This window comes from Stigmatopora nigra, unplaced genomic scaffold, assembly GCF_051989575.1.
Source record: "Stigmatopora nigra isolate UIUO_SnigA unplaced genomic scaffold, RoL_Snig_1.1 HiC_scaffold_27, whole genome shotgun sequence".
In the NCBI taxonomy this organism is placed as follows: Eukaryota; Metazoa; Chordata; class Actinopteri; order Syngnathiformes; family Syngnathidae; genus Stigmatopora; species Stigmatopora nigra.
The window spans coordinates 1,522,539-1,535,038 of record NW_027551606.1 but is presented as its reverse complement, the minus strand read 5'-3'; the positions used below and the strand labels follow the sequence as shown (position 1 = coordinate 1,535,038).

General features: G+C 40.0%; 2 long non-coding RNA genes across 2 annotated transcripts in view; both read left to right on the top strand.

Moving 5' to 3' along the window:
• The window catches only part of LOC144192850 (uncharacterized), a 13,022-nt gene extending 2,003 nt beyond the window's left edge, over positions 1-11,019 (top strand). Inside the window, exons 1-4 of the long non-coding RNA XR_013325466.1 lie at positions 1-2,450; positions 3,031-3,288; positions 10,224-10,329; positions 10,989-11,019. The exon at positions 1-2,450 is cut by the window's left edge and continues 2,003 nt beyond it. This is a non-coding gene — a long non-coding RNA (uncharacterized LOC144192850). The remainder of the gene's footprint in view (positions 2,451-3,030; positions 3,289-10,223; positions 10,330-10,988) is intronic.
• Positions 4,462-8,501, top strand: LOC144192852 (uncharacterized). The gene is made up of 2 exons (XR_013325467.1): positions 4,462-4,909; positions 4,978-8,501. It is a non-coding gene; the product is annotated as an uncharacterized LOC144192852 (long non-coding RNA).
• Positions 11,020-12,500: the final 1,481 nt, after the last annotated feature.

The window sequence follows — 12,500 nt, the reverse complement described above, 5'->3', positions numbered from 1 at the left end:
CTGACTGTTTGAGTGACTGGGTTTTTATTTCTTGCCAGCACGCTACTTATTGTGATCAACCGAGCGGACGTTGACCCTAAAAAATAGCCTTCCCGCGCATTCCAGGCATTACAGTAAATCCATTCAAAACATCCTAGGGCACTGGCAAGGCATTTAATTTACGCGTGCTTGCAATGCTTTTATCCCTCAAAAACACTCAATACTTGGAGCATATCAGAGCTATACATAGGAAAGCCTGCCGGGGATGATAATATAATGTGGGTGTGAACGCTTCAAAAATGGACTTAAGCCATGGATCGGACACAATTTTACAGCTTTGCTAACTAATTGCTAATAGATTGCTAACGGATGGCCAACATTATCGTTCGGGCAGGCAGCATCACACCAGTTACGTGACAATTTGAAATCAATTGTCGATGCCAATGTACCAGCGAAGAGAATGAAAGGTTTGGGAGTGAGGCATGTCGTGAGTTACAATCAATTGTGGATGACTGGGCTCAAGTGTTGGTCAGCACTGTTCGAGCTTTCCCCAAAGATGAAATCAAGTTCCCGGAATACACAATTCTGACTGACAGTTGAGCCTAGCATGTTAAATGCCGAACTCTTTAGATCAGTGTACCTTTACCCTCAATAAAGCTTTACCAAACTTAGTTTTGCTCATGCTGCCTTTAAAAAAACATGCTAGTTCCAAGCCTAGTGGCTAGCATAACATACGCTAGTCTAGTGTCATGCCAGCACCTTATCGGACGAGGCGTCCAATGTATTGACAAAAAGCAAAATATACCCGCAAATGAGACTGCTCCCTATCACATGGTGCGTTTTATAGGTTTGATACTATGTTGTTTTTTTGTTGTAAAACCGATCTCATCTTACCCATTTTGGCTCTCATCCACTTCATCTAGCACTGGTAGCAGATGAAAAAATTATCGTCGATTGCTGATATTGTTATGCTGTATGCGGACATGCGCCAGTCACGCTGGCCTTTTCACTATATAAATATAGTGTGTCAACCCATCAACGACATACATTGAAATCTACAGAATCTTGATTTTATGCATACCAAAGGTGCACCCACTTATCGGTCCACTCTCCGTCCACTTTGGGGAACGTTTTAGACATTTAAGTGTGCCCCATGCTAATAACCAGACACGTCTGAGCTGCCTTCCCTCCAACCTCTGTGCCGATACCCCGTGGGAGGTTGGCCACTTGAACGTGGTAGATTGGATGAGGTTGGCTATTTGTAAAGTAGATCTTGAAACAAATAAAGAGTGCCCCACTTTTGTAGGAAAAGTGTGAAGACACACAAAAGTGACAGAAAATGATCATGAATTATTTAATAATCCATTAAAATTAATAAACATGCAAAATCTATTCATCTGTCACGAAGCTAATGTCAGACAACAGAGGTACAGAGCAAACAAACATGAACACACCTAATATAAACATAAAATTACATAAAATACATAAAATTAACAATTCAAAACAAGATTACATTGAATGTTTAATTTTTTTTATTAACGATTTATGATTTCTTTAGTTCTCCTTCGGCAGTGCTTGTTCAGACGTTTTGAGCAAAATCGATCTAAAGACAATTGCCTTTGACGACTTCTAATGTTTCTAAAATGCACAAAACAAACGTTACCAAAGCGGGCGATCATACAACTTTTAATACTTTCGGGATGTTTTTTCCAGAAAGTAGTAAAGTTTGTTTCTCCCCCGTTTTTTTATGCTGTTGAAATGGTGTCTGCTTCCTCTTCGTTCCTTATCATTCGGGCAGGCAGCATCACACCAGTTACCTGACGATTTGAAATGAATTGTCGATGCCAATATAACAGCGAAGAGAATGGAAGGTGGCTACCTTCTCGTTTTAATTCCTCGTGTATTGCCGGCGTTGCATTATCTCTTGCTCCGTTGAGTTTGTTTTGGTGCCCCTGGACCAACTTGTCAACGACCTTCTTACTGACAACAAGCCCCATCGGCTGCCCCCGAGATACAATTTAGCCCACTGCAGGCCGGGTTTCAGCTATGAAGGAAGATGTCATAAAATGATGACATTGCATCAACATAGACGGATCAAAGAATATGTGCTTCATAAAACGTCACATCATCAAACGAATAATGACATTTTGGAGGACCTTGAAAACATAATACATTATTTAAGGTAATATATCATGGAAAATATTCTTTTTTTATATTAGTATCCAACAAAAGTACATCATAAAAAGGCAGAGCCTTTCTTATTAAAATAGAAATTGGGATTATAATTCCATACACAAAAGGGTCTTGAGTATGTATAGTTGAACACTGGTTTTTTTTTTTTTGCTTCATGTAACCAAAAAGTAGCCTGTTGATCCCTCGATACATACATATACATACATTTGAAATATTTTACATTTTTCTTGTTATAAAAATGGATGGAAGAGGCGACAGAAGAAACAGTCTACCTGAGGGTAAGTACTGTACATACTGCAATAAACTAATCTTATTTTTATACGTATCATACATTTTTCCCGTATTTCATAGTTTTTTTGATCATTTCAAACTGAACGCAGTATAACAAATTTTGTATGGGGTATTGTTTTTTGTAAAAGAAATCTAATTTTACTCATTTTGGCTATATTTAAGTTCGTATCGGTCACTAGTGGCAGCCGAAAATGTCATCATCAACTGCTAATCTTGCCATGCTTTAAGCATGATATAAGCATGCACAATTCCCTTTTACACAGCCACCTTTCACTATATATAAATATAGTGCGACAGCAAGCAATGTATCCAGACAGTCAAGCTGTCAGCGTCTTACCATCTTACATTGACATCTGCAGAATATTGAATTTAGTGCATACACAAGAGGCACCTTGTTTACAAAAGGGAATATTTTGGACGTTTAAGTACACCCTATGTGACTGAATTAAATAGGTGCTGTGTTGTATTTGTACGATTTATCACTTAATAGGGGAATTGCAATCATTAAAAGGGGAGCAATTGGCCAAAGTTGACGGGTATTAGACTAAAAACAATGTTGCATTGCAGGCCCACAGTTAAACCTTTACCCAAGGTTAATTATAAACGGAGATGCTCCACCAGTCAATCCAGTTCTGAATGCTGTCTTGGAGCCCATTGAATTTCTGGTGGATGTTGGATTAGTGGATACATTTAGTGGCAGGAGGCAGCTTTTGCATCAACTGACAATCCAGCCTGTCACCACCACTAACAACAGTGTTGTCCACGAGGAGGACAATGGGGAAGTTGAGTTAAAAGATCTAACCGGAGGGACTTGCAGTGATGAAGGTAAAGAGGTTGACAACAACAAAATGAGATGGTGGGATGAGTTTCTTGACAGTGAATCAGATTGCAACTCAGAAACTGAAAACATTGGTTGCAATTATATGGATTGTATTGATGTTTATCAAGACCCTGATGCTGGTGCTAGAGTTGATTTGGATTACTGCAAATATTTTGCTGAAAAAGAATGTTGTCCAGTGGAGAACAAGAAGTTATGTGAAGATGAGGTTGAGCACAAGCCATAATGGTGGCATTAGAAAGTGACTGATTGAAACATGGTTTACAGGTGATTATGAAAAGGCTAATGTTTATGTTGTAATGTTATACGATGTCAACATTAGAAATAAACTAATCTTTATTAGTTATAAAAACATATTTTGCAGTTGCCATCAAGTAAGTGATAGGTTGGCTGCAAATTAATCTTTAAGTAAGTTTCTATAGGCATATTTAATGGAGTCAACATAAAAATGTGTACAATGTGGGAGAAAGATTGGCTACCTGGAGAAAGCAGAGAGAACATGCAAGATTCATACCCCATTACATAATTGCTGGGATCGGACGCTAACCCAACAACTGTGAAACAGCCATGTTGTTTAGTCACTTTTCTGACCATTCTGTAGTTACAACTACATTGCAATAAATGAAGAATTACAGATTGTCTTCGAGGTTAAAAGTATACATTGTCTTAGTATCGAACAGCATGTTCTACCTGACTTTGTAGCTCATTAGTACTGTACATACAGAATTAGATTATTTTAGATTTTTTCAAAACTGATGCTGTAAGACTTGACAGAGACAGACAGGCGGACACAGACAAACAAGCAGACACAGACAGACAGAGAGAGACAGAGACGGTCGGACAGAGTGAAACAGTGAGACAGAGGGAGACGGAGACAGACAGAGACAAACAGACGGACAGAGTGAGACGGAGAGAGATAGATTGGGATAGAGACGGACAGAAACGGAAAGAGACGGACAGAGAGAGGCGGACAGAGACAAACAGACGGACCGAGAGAGACGGACCGTGTCTGTCTCTGTCTGTCCGTCTCTGTCTGTCTGTCTGTCTGTCTGTCTCTGTCTGTCTCTCGCTGTCTCTGTCTCTCTCTGTCTCTGTCTCTCTCTGTCTCTCTCTGTCTCTCTCTGTCTCTCTCTGTCTCTCTCTGTCTCTCTGTCTGTCTCTGTCTGTCTGTCTCTGTCCGTCTCTGTCTGTCTCTGTCCGTCTCTGTCCGTCTCTGTCCGTCTCTGTCCGTCTCTGTCCGTCTCTGTCCATCTCTGTCTGTCTCAACGGCCTGCTTAGAGAAGATGTGCTAATTGGGAAGCGAATAATCGACTGGCCTCCTGTTGCCAACACACATCCCGCGGACAACAGTGACAACATCACACTCTATCAGTCTGCATAGACCGATACAGCCAACCGATTGCTGAAAACGACGTCCCAGTTACCACCAGATATCCTGCGAACAATAGTAACGACGATACGCTGGTCTCTATCAGCCACCTAAAACTGAGGGCGACGTCAGGTATGTGACTGCCATGTATAGTGTGGACGACAGCGACAACGTCGGTCATGAGAGGCCGCTACAATCACCCGACGCCGGCAGCAACATCCTGTACATGGATACTCCATGTATGTCGCCGTCGAACCTCATCTTGGACGTCCGGCCGCCTTACCTGTTGACACGTGCTTATACTTAGGAAAAGGTTTGGTCAGCAACCCCCGACCCCCCATCTCCTTGCTGCGAAGTGTCAGAGCTCCGCTGCCGAAGTCCTTGTCCGAGCACACGCAGCCATCCGACGCTGACAGCGATGTGATTAGTACTCTTTCGGCACCCATGCTCATACTGAGGAAAAGATCAGGTAGACTACCGTCGCCAAGCGCCGTAGCCCCACCATCAGTAGGTCAGAGGATGAAATGTTTTTTTTTCCACAACAAACGCGAGACGTCGGTTATAAATTAATGGCTATGATTTAATTTAGAAAACAATTATGCCTTTTAAGTCAAGTGTTGTCAAACTTCATTGAAGAAGGTTGTTATGGCCACAAAGTTAATCACACTAGCCAGTTACATCACACATGCCTCTATATCAGTGGTGGACTGTCAGGGTCTACATGGCCTCTGCTGGCATAAAGAATTCTGAATCACAGACTAATGTTAATTATGTTTTGTCCATGAATTCCCATTAAATAATCCTTATACAGTCGAACCTTGTGATACGACCGCTTCGCCATAGGACATTCTTGTCTTATGACGAAAATTTAGATCGAATAATTCGCTGGAGATACGATCAAAATTTTGGGATGCGACCAAGCCAGATGGCCATTTTTTGCGTCTCCTTTGTGTATAAAATATTTCTACGACCACTGGGCGGACTTTGCATTTCCCCGCATTGGGTACATTTACAGGTAAACGATATCACTATGGATCGGCAGAGTTCTGCAAAGTAAAGGCGTTGACAATGGACACAAAATGTGAAATAATTGAAAAATATGAGTGTGGTACGTGTTACTGGGCTTGCTACGCAATACAAGAGGAATATTTCAACCATTTCCACCATCCTTAAGCAGAAGGACGCATCAAGACATTTGCCTTGATTATCGCCGAGGAAAGTTACATCCCCCAGCAAGTTTTCAACTGCGATGAAGCTGGTCCTTTTTGGAAAAAGATGCCCAGCCGGACATTCATCGGGGCAGAGGAGTAGACATTGCCGGGATAAAAACCCATGAAGGACCGCTTAACGCAAGCTTTGTGTGCTAATGCGAGCGGTAACTATAAAATGAAGCCGCTACTCGTGTACAATGCAGAGAACATGCGTGCCTTCAAGAGACCTACAAGTGATGTGGCGCGCTAATTCTAAAGCTTGGATTACGCATGATATTTGTGTGCGTCATTTTCGAAACATTTCAGAGGGGAGGCAAGTTCCTAACTACGCTTGGTGCGTTCGTTTTGAAGACTCAGGCAAAACGTCTGGGTGGGGTCACCCCGTAGAATCTAAGCCTAAGGGAAAAAAAAGATTGAAACAAAATTAGAATTCAGTTATGTGTGAAGTTACATTAAAAGTTGAGTGTCTGTATATAGTTAACCAAGTTAATTTAAATGTGTTTGTTCGTTTACGAGTGTGTTGTTGCCGTGGAAAAAGTCCCCCGAACAGCCCCCGCCTCCGTGTCTAATTTTTCATCTATTAAACACATTTTATTACTTTTAAACCAGTTATTTATTACTTTGTTATATATGGTGAATTAGAAGAAATAAAACCTATTTTCCAAACCAATATCCTGTTTTTTTCAGAGGGTTGGAACAAATTTGTTTTCAATTCATTTCAATGGGAAACGTCCGCTTGAGGCACATTATGCTTGTCATGCGATCAGTCTCGGAACGGATTACGATCATGAGTCGAGGTACCACTGTATTGCATTTCCACTGGTTGCGCTGCTTCCAGATGCGTGTGTTTATATTTACATTTAACCAGTCACATTTCATTATTTGCTGCCAAGGTCAGAAATCTACATGTAGAGCTTCACAATCTTTTCTGCAGGCCCTGTAGCATAAAATAAGCGTTGATAAAACTGTCCCTTTAATCAATCAGTTTTCAAGTTGGCGACACCAAGACCTTCTCGCAGGCATACGGAATCGTCAGCATTTTCGCTAGCCATGATTGGCTAATGAAGATTATGACATTTTACTCATTCGTTTTACTGAAGCTGTTTCATTTTTATATTACTATTGTAGGATTAAACTCTGGTTCTTAACTCAATTACAATATCAACAAAAGGCTTAGCCTGAGCTTCTTCAATTACAATATTAACAAAAGGCTCTGTCTGAGATTCTTCTTCTGAGGTTGGATTCACACTGATAAGGAAACAGATGGTGGGGACTTGAAAGGACAGAGAAAAACAAGGAGCTGGACAGATGGTCTGGACTTCAAAGGACAAGCAGAGACCGAGTTCTGTATGAATCGAGCATGAAGAGTGTAAAGTCCGGAGAAGACACTCCTCTCGGCAGTCGTGAACCAGTCCGCATCTCATTGTCAACCAGCGAATAAATATGCATTTTTGTAATACTATAACTGGGCAAATGAGGGGCTGGGCCATGTCTTTCTCCTCCTCCGCTTGGGACAGCGATACTCAGCGGGCTTATTCTTTGGGAGGGAGACCCGGAGCTCTGTATGGAATAAATCATCTGGATTAACTCGCTCAACCCTGGTTTGTCTCCTCCGATGCTGAACACGCTCCATTTTTAGACGGGATCAGACTGAGTTAAGGAATTGGAGTAAGGTGCTAAAATTATTAGTCTTACACTAGTGAGACAGTATAGCCTGAGCTAGCAAACTATCTGTAGCAAGCTGAAAACGCCAATATATTGTTGTGTTGATGGTACCCGGACGTTTCGTCTATGGACACGTGGACAACGGACACTTCGTCACCGGACGTTTCATTGAACGGATGTTTGGTCGACGAACAGTTCGTCGAACAGACGTTTCAAAATGTTGCAGTCTAAGTATGCACTTTAAAAAGGTTTAATATTAAAGTAGAGGTGGGCAATAAATTTCACAAAGGGAATTAACCTATGGCTATAATCTTACATATTTACATATATATGTTCATTAATTTGTATAGTCCCTTTATCCAATGAATCTAATTCAAACTCAAGTGCAGTTCAAATGCAGTTGCCAGACGACCAATCCATTTAAAGTGGAACCTCTGGTTGAAATGTACTGTTGACAAGCGCAGTGAATGAATGGGCTCTTTAACTGCCAATCGCCCAATGAAATTGGATTGGACGCCTATTGCTGTCAATGGCAGAATATGAGTTAGCCTCACACTGACTTGTCTAAGCTTTTCTGTGGAATTTTGTCTATTCAATACTGGCAGATTCTCAATGGACAGCACAACAAACTGACCAGAGGTGCTACTCCAACATGAAGGCCATGTGTTTATCACCATGGGTTTGTTCATTTGTTGTTTAAATAGCAAACTACGTTCATTGGAGAAAAGCCGACATTAAACAACATTCACTAATAGATGCCGATGTCCACGCCCCACTGAGTAGCAGTTCGCATACAACATCTAGCGGCCTCAAATACTACTGCAGTTTTATCAGACGAAGAAGAGTTTGCGGAAGCGCGTTTTTCCCTCTTTGTGGTCGTGGGGCGAAAAAATCTTACATCCATGTCGTCTCGAAGCAATGAGTTACAGTCATTTGATGATAATGGCGATGAAGGTTTGTTCGAGCAAGTCTTCCACTCAGGCGTGTTTGGTCTAGGTTTACCTGACAATTTTACGATTATTTCTGTGCAGGAAATAAGATCTTGTGTCAATTTCACGGCTGTAAACGAGCTTATACGAATGTGAGCGCGCTCGAAAGTCATGTGAAAGACCATGTAATCCCAACTGACTCTCTTTCTGGTAAGTGTTCTAAATCAGCATTATACGGCTTAATTGCAATTGTACATATCCAGAGGCTATAAGAGGCATGACTCTTCTGCGTCTGTGTTCAGACTGCGGGCATGTCTGATTCCAATGCTTCTACCTCATACTAGTATGTGCGGTCGGTGGATGGGTGGTTGTGCTTGGGTGCATGCGTGTACATATGTAGGTGAATGTGTATATACTTATGTATATGACAATGGTGTGCCGCCAGGCCCTTCAAGACCTTCTGTGCTAGCCTTAAAAAATATCTGAATGACAGGCTGATGTTAATTATATTTTGGCAATGAATACTACTTTTAAATAATTCCAAATTGTCTGTTAGCTTCCTTTCATTTATTTTCCTCCTGTTTGCACTGCTTCCAGATGTGTGTTTTCATATTGAAGCATTTAACCAATCACATTTCAGCCATTATTTATTACCAGGGTCAGAAATCTGCCCAAAGGCCTCCAAAATCAGTTCTATAAGCTCTACTGCATTAAACAGGTGTTGATAAGACTGTTGCTTTAACAAATCAGAATTCGATTTGGTGACACCGAGGCCTTCTCTCCGGCGTAGGGATACGCCATTGCCTTTTCACAGGCGTAGAGATACGTCATTGCCTTCTTGCAGAAGGGATACATCATTGCCTTCTCGCAGCCGTGGGGATACGTCATCGCTTTCACCAACTATGATTGGCCAGTGATAGAGTGGACTATACTGTTGTGTTGATATAATAGCGGTTTTGTCAACCCGCAATGGCTGAAGGAGGAGAAAAAATTGATTTGTTTGCAGATTTACTGTCAAAGCCATTTTCAAGACAGACTTTTCAAGATAAAAAAGCTGGACATTATTAAGAAAGGTTGGATAACTTGGAGCAACCAAGCCTGTTACAACCGGGAACAAACATTTTCAGCACAAAATCAGATAAAAAATGTATGCCAGGCTCGACTTTAAGCATTAGCTTCCATGGTGATAGAAAAGGAGGAAAGAAAGGAGGATGGATATTGTTTACAGTTAGAAAGGATTTTTGGTGAGTAAAATATGGTTATATTTCTAAATAATATTTCAATTGTATGAGGTTATTATTGATTATTTTTGTGTCGCAGCTGTAGCTGCAGTAGAGGTTTTATAGCCACAAAATAGTTTTTGAGGGTTGGATTGATTCCGACAGCGGAAGGCGTCGCTGGAAAATGTTCGTTCTCGGTTGTGACAGGCCTGCTTGCTTTGGAGTTGTCCGACCTCTCTTAAATCATTAAGTCAGACATCAGTCCAGCTTTTTTTCTTGAAAAGTCCGCCTTGAAAATGGCTTTGACAGTAAATCTGCAAAAAAAATAAATTTCTTCTCCAGCCATTGCGGGATGACAAAACCGCTGTTAAATCAACACAATATATTTGCTTGAGCAGCTCGCTCCGGATACAGTTTGGTAGCTCTGGGAGGGACAGAGGGAGAGAAATAATTTATCTTTTAAATTCACATTTTTTTTAAACCATTTGTTGCACTATTTTCATTTTTTGCCTGTATAAACCTCTGCAGGAAAAGTCTTTTACTGCTCCAGTGTTTTCTGCAGCTGCTCTTTACCCAACATGCAGAAATTGATGGAACATATGAGAAGTCATCATAAACCCAACATATTTTTCCAGTGAGTACCACCCCTTCAACATTAGTCTTTCTTGATACACCTTTCATTGTCATCAGGGGATGTAGCATACCGGTGAATGCATAAGGTGTTAAGACACTTCATTGTGAAATATTATGTTGTTTTATTGGTCATAAATATTGGTTAGTGTAAAAGTGTGCAGTATTCTCTCTGTTGTTTTTCATCCGCAGAAGAAATTATTTTCAACTAATACATTTCAAATATTTAATTTTTTTTGTAATTAAAAAAAATCATTCTAATAATTATTGAACAGAAATTTTAATATGTATTACCTAAAAGTAAAAATTAAAGAGAAAGGAGAGTTAAAACAAATATTCACTGATCAGTGTGACTGAGCTACAATTCAGGAAAAATAGACCAAATCAACACTCACACAGATTCATAATTATTAAAATTGTACCAAACTTAAGTCATTTATTCATGTTGTCCGTGAACTGACCATTTTGAAACTATGGCTTGAGCCAGTTTGTTAGAGTACAGTGTAGAACGCTACAGCCTCCATCCTGTAGTGGGGAGTAGCACCTGCGTGTTCATTTTTACAAATGATCAAAATGCTTCTTGTTGACAATACACCATTTTCTGGCTGTTAAAATAAAAACAAGCCAAAAGTATTGACACTTTGGAAATTGTTATGTCCATAGGTGTGAAAACTGCCGTACAAAGTTACGATCTTACCGTGGCCTTCTGACTCACCTCCACACCTGTTCCAAAGTTCCAAGGGGAAAAACAAAACCTTCAGATCAAGCTACCCTTCAACCATTTGGTGCGATGAACCCAAATATGATTCCCTTGCCTGCTTGCTCAGAGACCCCTCAGATAGAAGTTATGTCTGCACCACAAAAACGGATTCCTTCTAAGCTTGAGAGTTCTTAAAACAGTCTTTTGCTTTCCAATTGTTTCACATTGAACTAAGATACATCTGGTCTAACTTGCCAATTTTTATGCATTTAGGAAATATTTCTTCCACAAATGTATGCATGTTGGCAGTGTTAAAATGTGTATCAATTTAGAAAATGATTGCTAACCATGAATTAGGTTTTGTACACCATACCTCTATTTGTGCTTGTTGTAAGGCATTATTTATTTAAAGTGTGTTAATTGAATCAATCTGAATGAAATATCACTAATTTAAAAATAATTTTGTTTTTTTCTCTCTCTAAAGCAGGGGTCGGGAACCTTTTTGATGAAGAGACCCATAAACAATTCATATTTTCTAATGTTATTCCTTGAGAGCTATTCTCTAAATTTAAAAGTCAAAATACATAAATGGGGGCCTATGTTTTCAGTAATTTCACCACAAAAAATACTTTTCACATGCTTATGCAGTTGCTATTAAATGAGAGTATGCATTCCAGAAGAGTCTAATGCAAAAAAAAATAAGATTAAAGCAGCTCTAGATGTAGTATCTGGTTTCCATATTTTAGTTCACAGGTTAGCGGAGAGCCAGATCTACCCATCAAAAGAGCCACATGTGGCTACCAAACCATAGGTTACCTCCCCCTGCTCTAAAGTAAATTATTACATTCTACTATTTTTGACAACATGCAGCTACCCAATTCAATAGAAGAAACTGATTTCAATATATTTTAGTTCAATGAACATAATATCCAAATCAAACTAAATATGCCACATAATTTAAACTCATTTCAGTTTTAATCTCAACAACATTCTTGATGAATACAAAATAATTTTCTCACGACTTTAGAACTAAAAATTCCAAAAGTTTAACAATATAACAGCCAATGCAAACATGCCAAGTTTGGGGGGACACTCTTCAACAATAGACCCCATTGACATATTTTCTCCAGCTCAATTTTCAAAGTCTGTAACTTGGGTAGGGAGCTACTTTCCCCATTACCAAGACCTAAAAGGACAACCTGGATGAATTGGAAGAAGATATTTAGCCTCTCATGGTAACTAGTCAAAACAAAATGACCTTGAGACATAGCAATCTAATCCTCAAGCACTATCACATGCTGAGTTTCAAAAGAAACGCCTGCAGGCACCTCTTAATGACACTACCCCATCCTGAGTTGTACCCAATCATTCTCAAAAGGGGATAGAGTGTTGTCATTAGGCTTTTTAAAAAGCTGAGGCATCAAAAAAATCCAGCTATGTGGTGTTGGGCGTTAAAATCTTACATTAACATAGAT